This window comes from Diabrotica undecimpunctata, unplaced genomic scaffold (genome assembly GCF_040954645.1).
Source record: "Diabrotica undecimpunctata isolate CICGRU unplaced genomic scaffold, icDiaUnde3 ctg00001422.1, whole genome shotgun sequence".
Taxonomy (NCBI): Eukaryota; Metazoa; Arthropoda; class Insecta; order Coleoptera; family Chrysomelidae; genus Diabrotica; species Diabrotica undecimpunctata.
The window spans coordinates 5648-12554 of NW_027312282.1; the positions used below are offsets into that span (position 1 = coordinate 5648).

Sequence of the window (6907 nt, forward strand, 5' to 3'; positions counted from 1 at the left end):
TCCGCCGAACGGCCAAGTCGATTTATGGTTTACATATTCAATTTGCTTTCGATTTCATAATCGACCTAAATCGTTCAATCTAGATCGACCCGTGAAAACGCGCCTTTAGTATGGTGGGATATTGGCATAGACTCGAGAAAGCGTAGTTGCCACAAATTACTCAACGTATATTATTTATGTTCAGCTAAATGATTAAGGTACTCTATACCACTGACTATAAAATCAAAATATACTGTAACATTATCAATAGATAATTTTTTTAGAGTGAATTTAGTTTAATCTTCAGGTTTATCTAGAAGTGGTCCACATGGTTGCATCATCTTCTCCATTAAGTTAAACTTAACACGAGCTTTCGCTTCACTTTCACAAGTAACAATGTAATTTATTAAGTGTGGATGGCCCAAATAGCTTGAAAAAACTATATCTGTGTTGATTTACTATCTATCTATCTATACAGCCCTTGCTGTCAAATTTTGGACATAGGCCTCCTCTTCCTTCTTCCACTCTATTTTTTCTATTTTTCTCTATTGTAGGTAGTTTGTAGTTTGTATCTACTTCCAGTTGATTTACTTCTTCTTCTCATTGCGCCGTCTCCTTTCAAAGGTTGGCGATCCAAATGGCAATTGTAGTTTTGGAAACTGCTGCGCGAAAGATCTCTGCGGATGAGCGGTCGAACCATCTCCTCAGGTCTTTCAGCCACGAGTTCTGGCGTCTTCCTACTGATCTTTTGCCCTGTACTTTTTCTTCCAGTATAACTTGAAGTAATTCATATCTTTCGCCTCTCAGCATATGACCCAAGTATTGCATTTTCCTCTCTTTGATTATTCTTAGTAATTCTTTTTGTTTACACATGCGACGAAGTACCTCAACATTAGTAACTCTTTGTACCCATGGAATCCTCAACATTCGTCTGTATATATACATCTCAAAGGCATCTATTCTTTTTTCTATTTCAGAGTCCATTGTCCAACTTTCACAGCCATACAGTAAGACAGAAAAAACGTAACATCTGATCATTCGGATTCTAAGCTGTAGACTAAGGTCTGATCTTGTAAAAAATGTTTTAATGCTCATGAATGTTTTCCTTGCTTGTTCGATTTTTGATAGGATTTCTTTTTTTGGATTACACTGACTATTGATATTTGTTTCCAAATATTTTATGGAATTTACCTGTTCTATTATTTGACCCTTGGCATACACCTGTAAGTTTATTGGTGTCTTTGAAAATACTAAAGTTTTAGTTTTGGAAACGTTTAGATGTAAACCGAACATTTCGCTATGGTGAACTACCGCATTTATTATATTTTGTAGTTCTTGTGCGTTGCTTGCTATTAAGACGGTATCATCAGCATATCTGATGTTGTCTATGCTGATTCCGTTAATCTTAATTCCGCCTTGGACCTCGTCTAATGCTTCTCTGAATATAGACTCCGAATACAAATTAAAGAGTAGCGGTGATAAGACGCAACCCTGTCTCACTCCTCGTCGGATTTGTATGTCTTCGGATGTTGTGTGCTCTATTTCAATTGTTGCCGTTTGGTGCCAGTATAGTTCTGAGATAATTCGCAAGTCTTGTTCGTCAACTCCAGTTGTTCTCAGAATTTCGATCATCTTTTGATGGTTAACGCAGTCAAATGCTTTTCGATAGTCAATAAAACATGCATATACATCTACATTCATGTCTCTGCATCGTTGCATTAACACATTTAAAGCAAAAAGAGCCTCTTGTGTTCCCAATCCGTTTCGAAATCCGAATTGAGTGTCACTCATCTGGAACTCGCACTTCTTGTAAATTCGTGTATGGATAATTCTGAGAAAAGTTTTAAGGACATAAGACATCAAGCTTAATATTCGATTATCATCGCATTGTGAGGAATTCGATTTTTTTGGTAATGCTACGAATGTTAATTTTAGCCAGTCTGTTGGTATTTTACCTGTGTCATATATCTTATTGAATAGTGCTGTTATTAAATCTAGTCTTTTACTTTCGTTATCTGCAATTGAGGAGGTTTAAAGCAAAACCGAATAAATCCACTAAAACCGATTTTTGGAAAAATAGGATTTTTCTGAAACGCAAAAAGTAATTATTTTTTTGTTTATCTTGTTCGTAAATACTGTTAGAGAAGTCATAATAAAACTTTTGCTACAATATAAATTTAAAAAAGTGATATTTAGTGCAAAAGAAAATTTAAACAAAAGTGGATTTATTTGGTTTTGCTTGAAATAACTGGATTTATTTCATTTTGCTCACAACTTTATTAGCAAGAATTAACAAAAGTATTATTTTTATTAGTAATACAGAAAAAAACATATAACATTTGATACACTAATAGCACATCCAACAGTGCATTTAAATATGAAGTGCAAACTCTTCTTCTAGACAGTCACACTCATTTCTTAGCTCTTCTTCTTCCTCAGTATCTTCAACCACTTGATTATTTTCACATAAAAGATTCCTGTACCACAAAAAACTTTCGTCACTTTTCCACTCCTTTCCAAATTGTTTTTCCATAAGTTGTTGAACACTTTTTATCTTCTTTGGTGGAATGGCACTTCGCAGGTTGACTTCGGATAGCAAAAAATTTTTTAAAGACTTTCCCTTTTTGTAAATTGAGCGCCTAAGTTCGGATTGGGCTTCAAATCGATAATGCTGAAAGCATGATATTAAAATTTTAATTTCTTTAGTTTTTTGAATCTGTGTCTTTTCCAGACAGATTATTTTTAAGTCTGATATTCCAACAATCTTGTTAAGGTAATTTTGTAATTCCTTGATATCAAAAATTTTCAAGTCTTGTTCTAAGACTTTTGCACTTCCGACTTGTGCATAATGACCGATATATTCTTCTTTAGATATAATAGTTGGATTCTTTCTAAATATTTTTTCAAGTCGCCCAAAAACTCTATCTGCTGGCATAAAACTGTGACCTCTTACTGGATAGGTAATACAAACTTTTGTGATATTATCAGGAGAATACTTTAACAACCAAAACATTAACATATGAATCAAATGAGAATTTTTGTTCTGGCCCCCACATCCATCGCAGAACAATCTAATCTGAGTTATATTATCCAGTTCCAAAGATTTTAGGTAATCGAACAAAGCAGATGACACTTCTGTAGCGCCCCTCCCAGCCTGATCTTCGGTCCAAATATAAAACGTTGGATTTTTGGAGTTCATACCAACACAGCAAAAAGAATAGAGGCTTATTTGGTGTGAATAAAATGCATCCGAAATTGGCGTGCGTGGTAAGGGTTGAACCTGCTGCAGGTCAAAGCAAAATGTCAGGGAATTTTCTGGCTCTTGTTTAGAAAGCTCGTAAAATGCTTTTTCTCTTTTTTTATGAACTCGATATTCAGTCATATAATTGGTTTTCTCGTTTTCGTCTTTTTCCGATTTAATTAAATGCTTTAGACGCGTGCATTGGGAACAGGTATCAGAAGCTGGAGACGAAAATCCAATGTTAAATTTTGTTAGAAAAACCTTTCTAAACATATGGTAGCCAACTTGGTACTGACTTTCAGCCTGTTCATTATACATACGTTGTAACTTTCTAATACTAAGATGGGCAGGTAAATAGATTCTTCGAGATTTTTTTCGATTATAATGACTTTCGACGCCACGCAATTTACCAACAAATTCGCGTACTTTCTTCCTCTTGTCCAAACTTTTTGTTGAAATATGGTCCCCTCCTCTTCGCTCTTTGGGACAGTCTCCTGAGTCAACAATCTTACATAATGTAAACAATCTGTAGTTTTTAACACCGGTTGCTGCCATGAAAAAAGCCCTGCAGACTTTAACTACCCCTGTTGATCTTGTTTTCTTAATTTTTAAAAAGAAGTTTGCTGCCCTTGTTCTTTGTCGGGGATTATCTTTAACATATCTCTTTCTTACGGTACCGGAAACGCTTATCATATGGCAAAGTTTCACATCTTGAATGCTTTTTTCTGGTACACTATACAGCTGACTTCTTATATTCTTAATATCTGATGTTTTAACATTTTGGCATTGGTATGTTTTATTGTCATGTGAGCAAGGACGCTTAAATTTCTTTAAGTCCGGATCTGGATCTTGGTACCTAAAATAAAATACATAAGGTTAAAAAAGAAAAAAAGATAGCGTGGCACTTGCGGAGTGCCGACAGAAGTGAATATTTCTTATAAATTCGATTATATTCGATTCGATCCGATTTGATATTACACATAAATAATAAATGATTTTACCCGTTACTTTTACAAACAAACTTTCAAAGGAATTAGAAATAACGCAAAATAAGCAACGTATGCTTTTTTGATACAAATGCAAACATTCTGCAAACTTTCATTCTGCGTTTAAATTTTTCAAAAATATTTATTAGTTTTCTCAGAATTCGAAAAAAAAAGAATAAATTTAAATAACATTGGATCAAGATTTTGCGCCTACCCCCTTAAAAAAACCAAAAAATCCAATTACTTAACAACTATTAACTTTACTGGAAAGAGATAAACAATATTTACTAGTCTACGATTTATAAAAGGACCTTTTGAAAAACCTGCCTCTATCCCAAAATGAGCTATACCTACTAATCTATAAGTACCTTATAACCTTACCTCTCAACTTTTCCTCTTAGCTTTTTCGGGGCTTTTTCCCTTATTCTGCTTCCTTGATTGGCTTTTTCCACAGCTACTGACTCACCCAAAAAATCTTCTTCCATATTGTTTATTTAACAGTACCTCTGTTACCGAAACTTGTATCGAACTATGTATATTAAACCCGCTAAAAACAGTTTAAACCAGAAATAATATACACTTAGCCACACCCAGTTCACAGACTACTGACAACCTCTTACTGAACTAAAAACACGCGGTCGCTCCAGTCAATGTGTAAACATGCAGAGGCGAATCAATCAACGACAAAATATCTCTAATACCTCCCTAGTACCATCTATTGTTCGAATGAAACATTTGCATAAGAAGATAAAGTAGGAAATGCGCATTTGTGGATTTATTTGGTTTTGAACAAAAAATGAATTTATTCGGTTTTGCATGCCAACATGAATATCACCATTAAAATTCAGTAGGATTTATTCGTTTTTGCTCTTATATATTTTTATATATGGTGTAATTTAACGAAATGAACCGATATTGGCCACTAACAAAATTTTCGTAAAAAGTGGATTTATTCGGTATTGCTTGAAACCTCCTCAATTAGTTTAAGTATTTCGACATTGATATTGTCTGGACCGGTGGCTTTTCCATCTTTCTGAGATTTTACTGCATGAATCACTTCTTCTTTGGTTATTTCTGAGCCTTTTTTATTTATTCGATTATCTGTGGATGGTGGAGAACAAGGTCTATCGTCGTCAAAAAGAGTTTGTATGTATTCTTTCCATCTCTCTAGTTTGTCTTCTGTACCCATAATTATTTCGTTATTATCATTTTTTAATATTGTTGCTTGTCTCTTTTTGTGTCTACCTGCCATTTCTTTTACTTTTTTATGAATATTAAAGGTGTCGTATTTTTCCTGAAGTTGTTCGATTTCTAGGCATTTTGTTGACATCCAGTTTTCTTTCGCCTCCCTGCACTTTTTTCTAATGATTTTGTTGATTCGGTTGTATTCTATTGGGCTGGTTTTATGTTTTCTTCTTACGTCCATGAGGTCCATGATCTCTTGCGTTATCCATTCTTGTTTTTTGTTGTTTTTTATGAACCCGATGTCTTCTTCTTGTATTTTTGTTATTTTTGTTTTTAGAGCAGTCCATGTTACTTCAATGTCTGTCTGTACCAAGTTTTCGATCGTTTTTATTTCTTCCTCAAGCTTGATACTTATTTCTTTTTTCTGTTCAGGATTCTTCAGTTGTGAGATGTCTATTTTTCTTGTCACTGTTCTCTTTTTGACTTTGAGAAATCTTTTTAATCTAAAATCCATTATAACTGGATTGTGGATCGCTATGTATATCAGCTCCAGGGTATGTTTTCGTAGATTGTATGTACTTCTTAAAGGTGTTATTGAGCAAAATGAAGTCAATTTGATTTCTAACAATTCTGTCTTTTCTGTCTGCAGGTGATTTCCATGTGTATAGCCTTCTGGGATGTTGTTTGAAAAAGGTATTGGCAATTAACAGATTGTTTTCTATGCAGAATTGTACAAGTCTATCTCCTCTATTATTTCTGGTACCTAGACCGTATGCTTCTATGTGGTCTCCTTCAGCAGCCACGACCAATTTAGCATTAAAGTCACCCATGATCATCGTTATCTCACCTCTTTTTGTCAGTGATTTAGTCAGTTTAGTCATTTAGTCAGTCAGTTGATTTACTAACCATTCATATTGGTGGATTCTGCATGACTAGTACCAATATATTTTAAATAAAGATTTTCCAATTGACTGTGGATATTATATCTATCTCCCATTTATATGACTTATTGTCAAATAATTATATAAATATAATAACTATGGGTCATATAAATTTCTGGTTAACAAAAGTTTTCTGTCAACTTTCAAAATAAATGTTTTGATCATAATACATAGCAGAAGGAATTTTTTTATGAATTTAGTTATTAATTATTTATGCCTATGGATTTATGCATAATATACAATATATTATATCACCAAAATTCTAAAATGACGAATCAAATTATATTTTCAGTAACATATGACACCACCAAACGTTAAAAATAAATTGAATTGTCAGCACACGAATAGAAATTCTTATTTTCGATACAATAGAAATAGTTCATTCTTCAATCCATTATCTTTTTTAGTGGATCGATAACATCCAATTTGTATGGTTATTACAACTCTATTTTCTCCTACGCTTTTGTATTTGTAAAAATTCATGGAATTGTTCGGGTAATTGAAAAAGCTCGAAACTGGTTTCTACATATGTAAGAAATAAATGGCTTCATTTTTTACCTTCGCGTGCACCGGAA

General features: G+C 33.6%; 1 pseudogene; it reads right to left on the bottom strand.

Annotated features, from left to right (window-relative positions):
• Positions 1 to 275: 275 nt before the first annotated feature.
• Positions 276 to 6388, bottom strand: LOC140431592 (splicing factor 3B subunit 5-like; annotated as a pseudogene).
• Between the last annotated feature and the right edge of the window lie 519 nt (positions 6389 to 6907).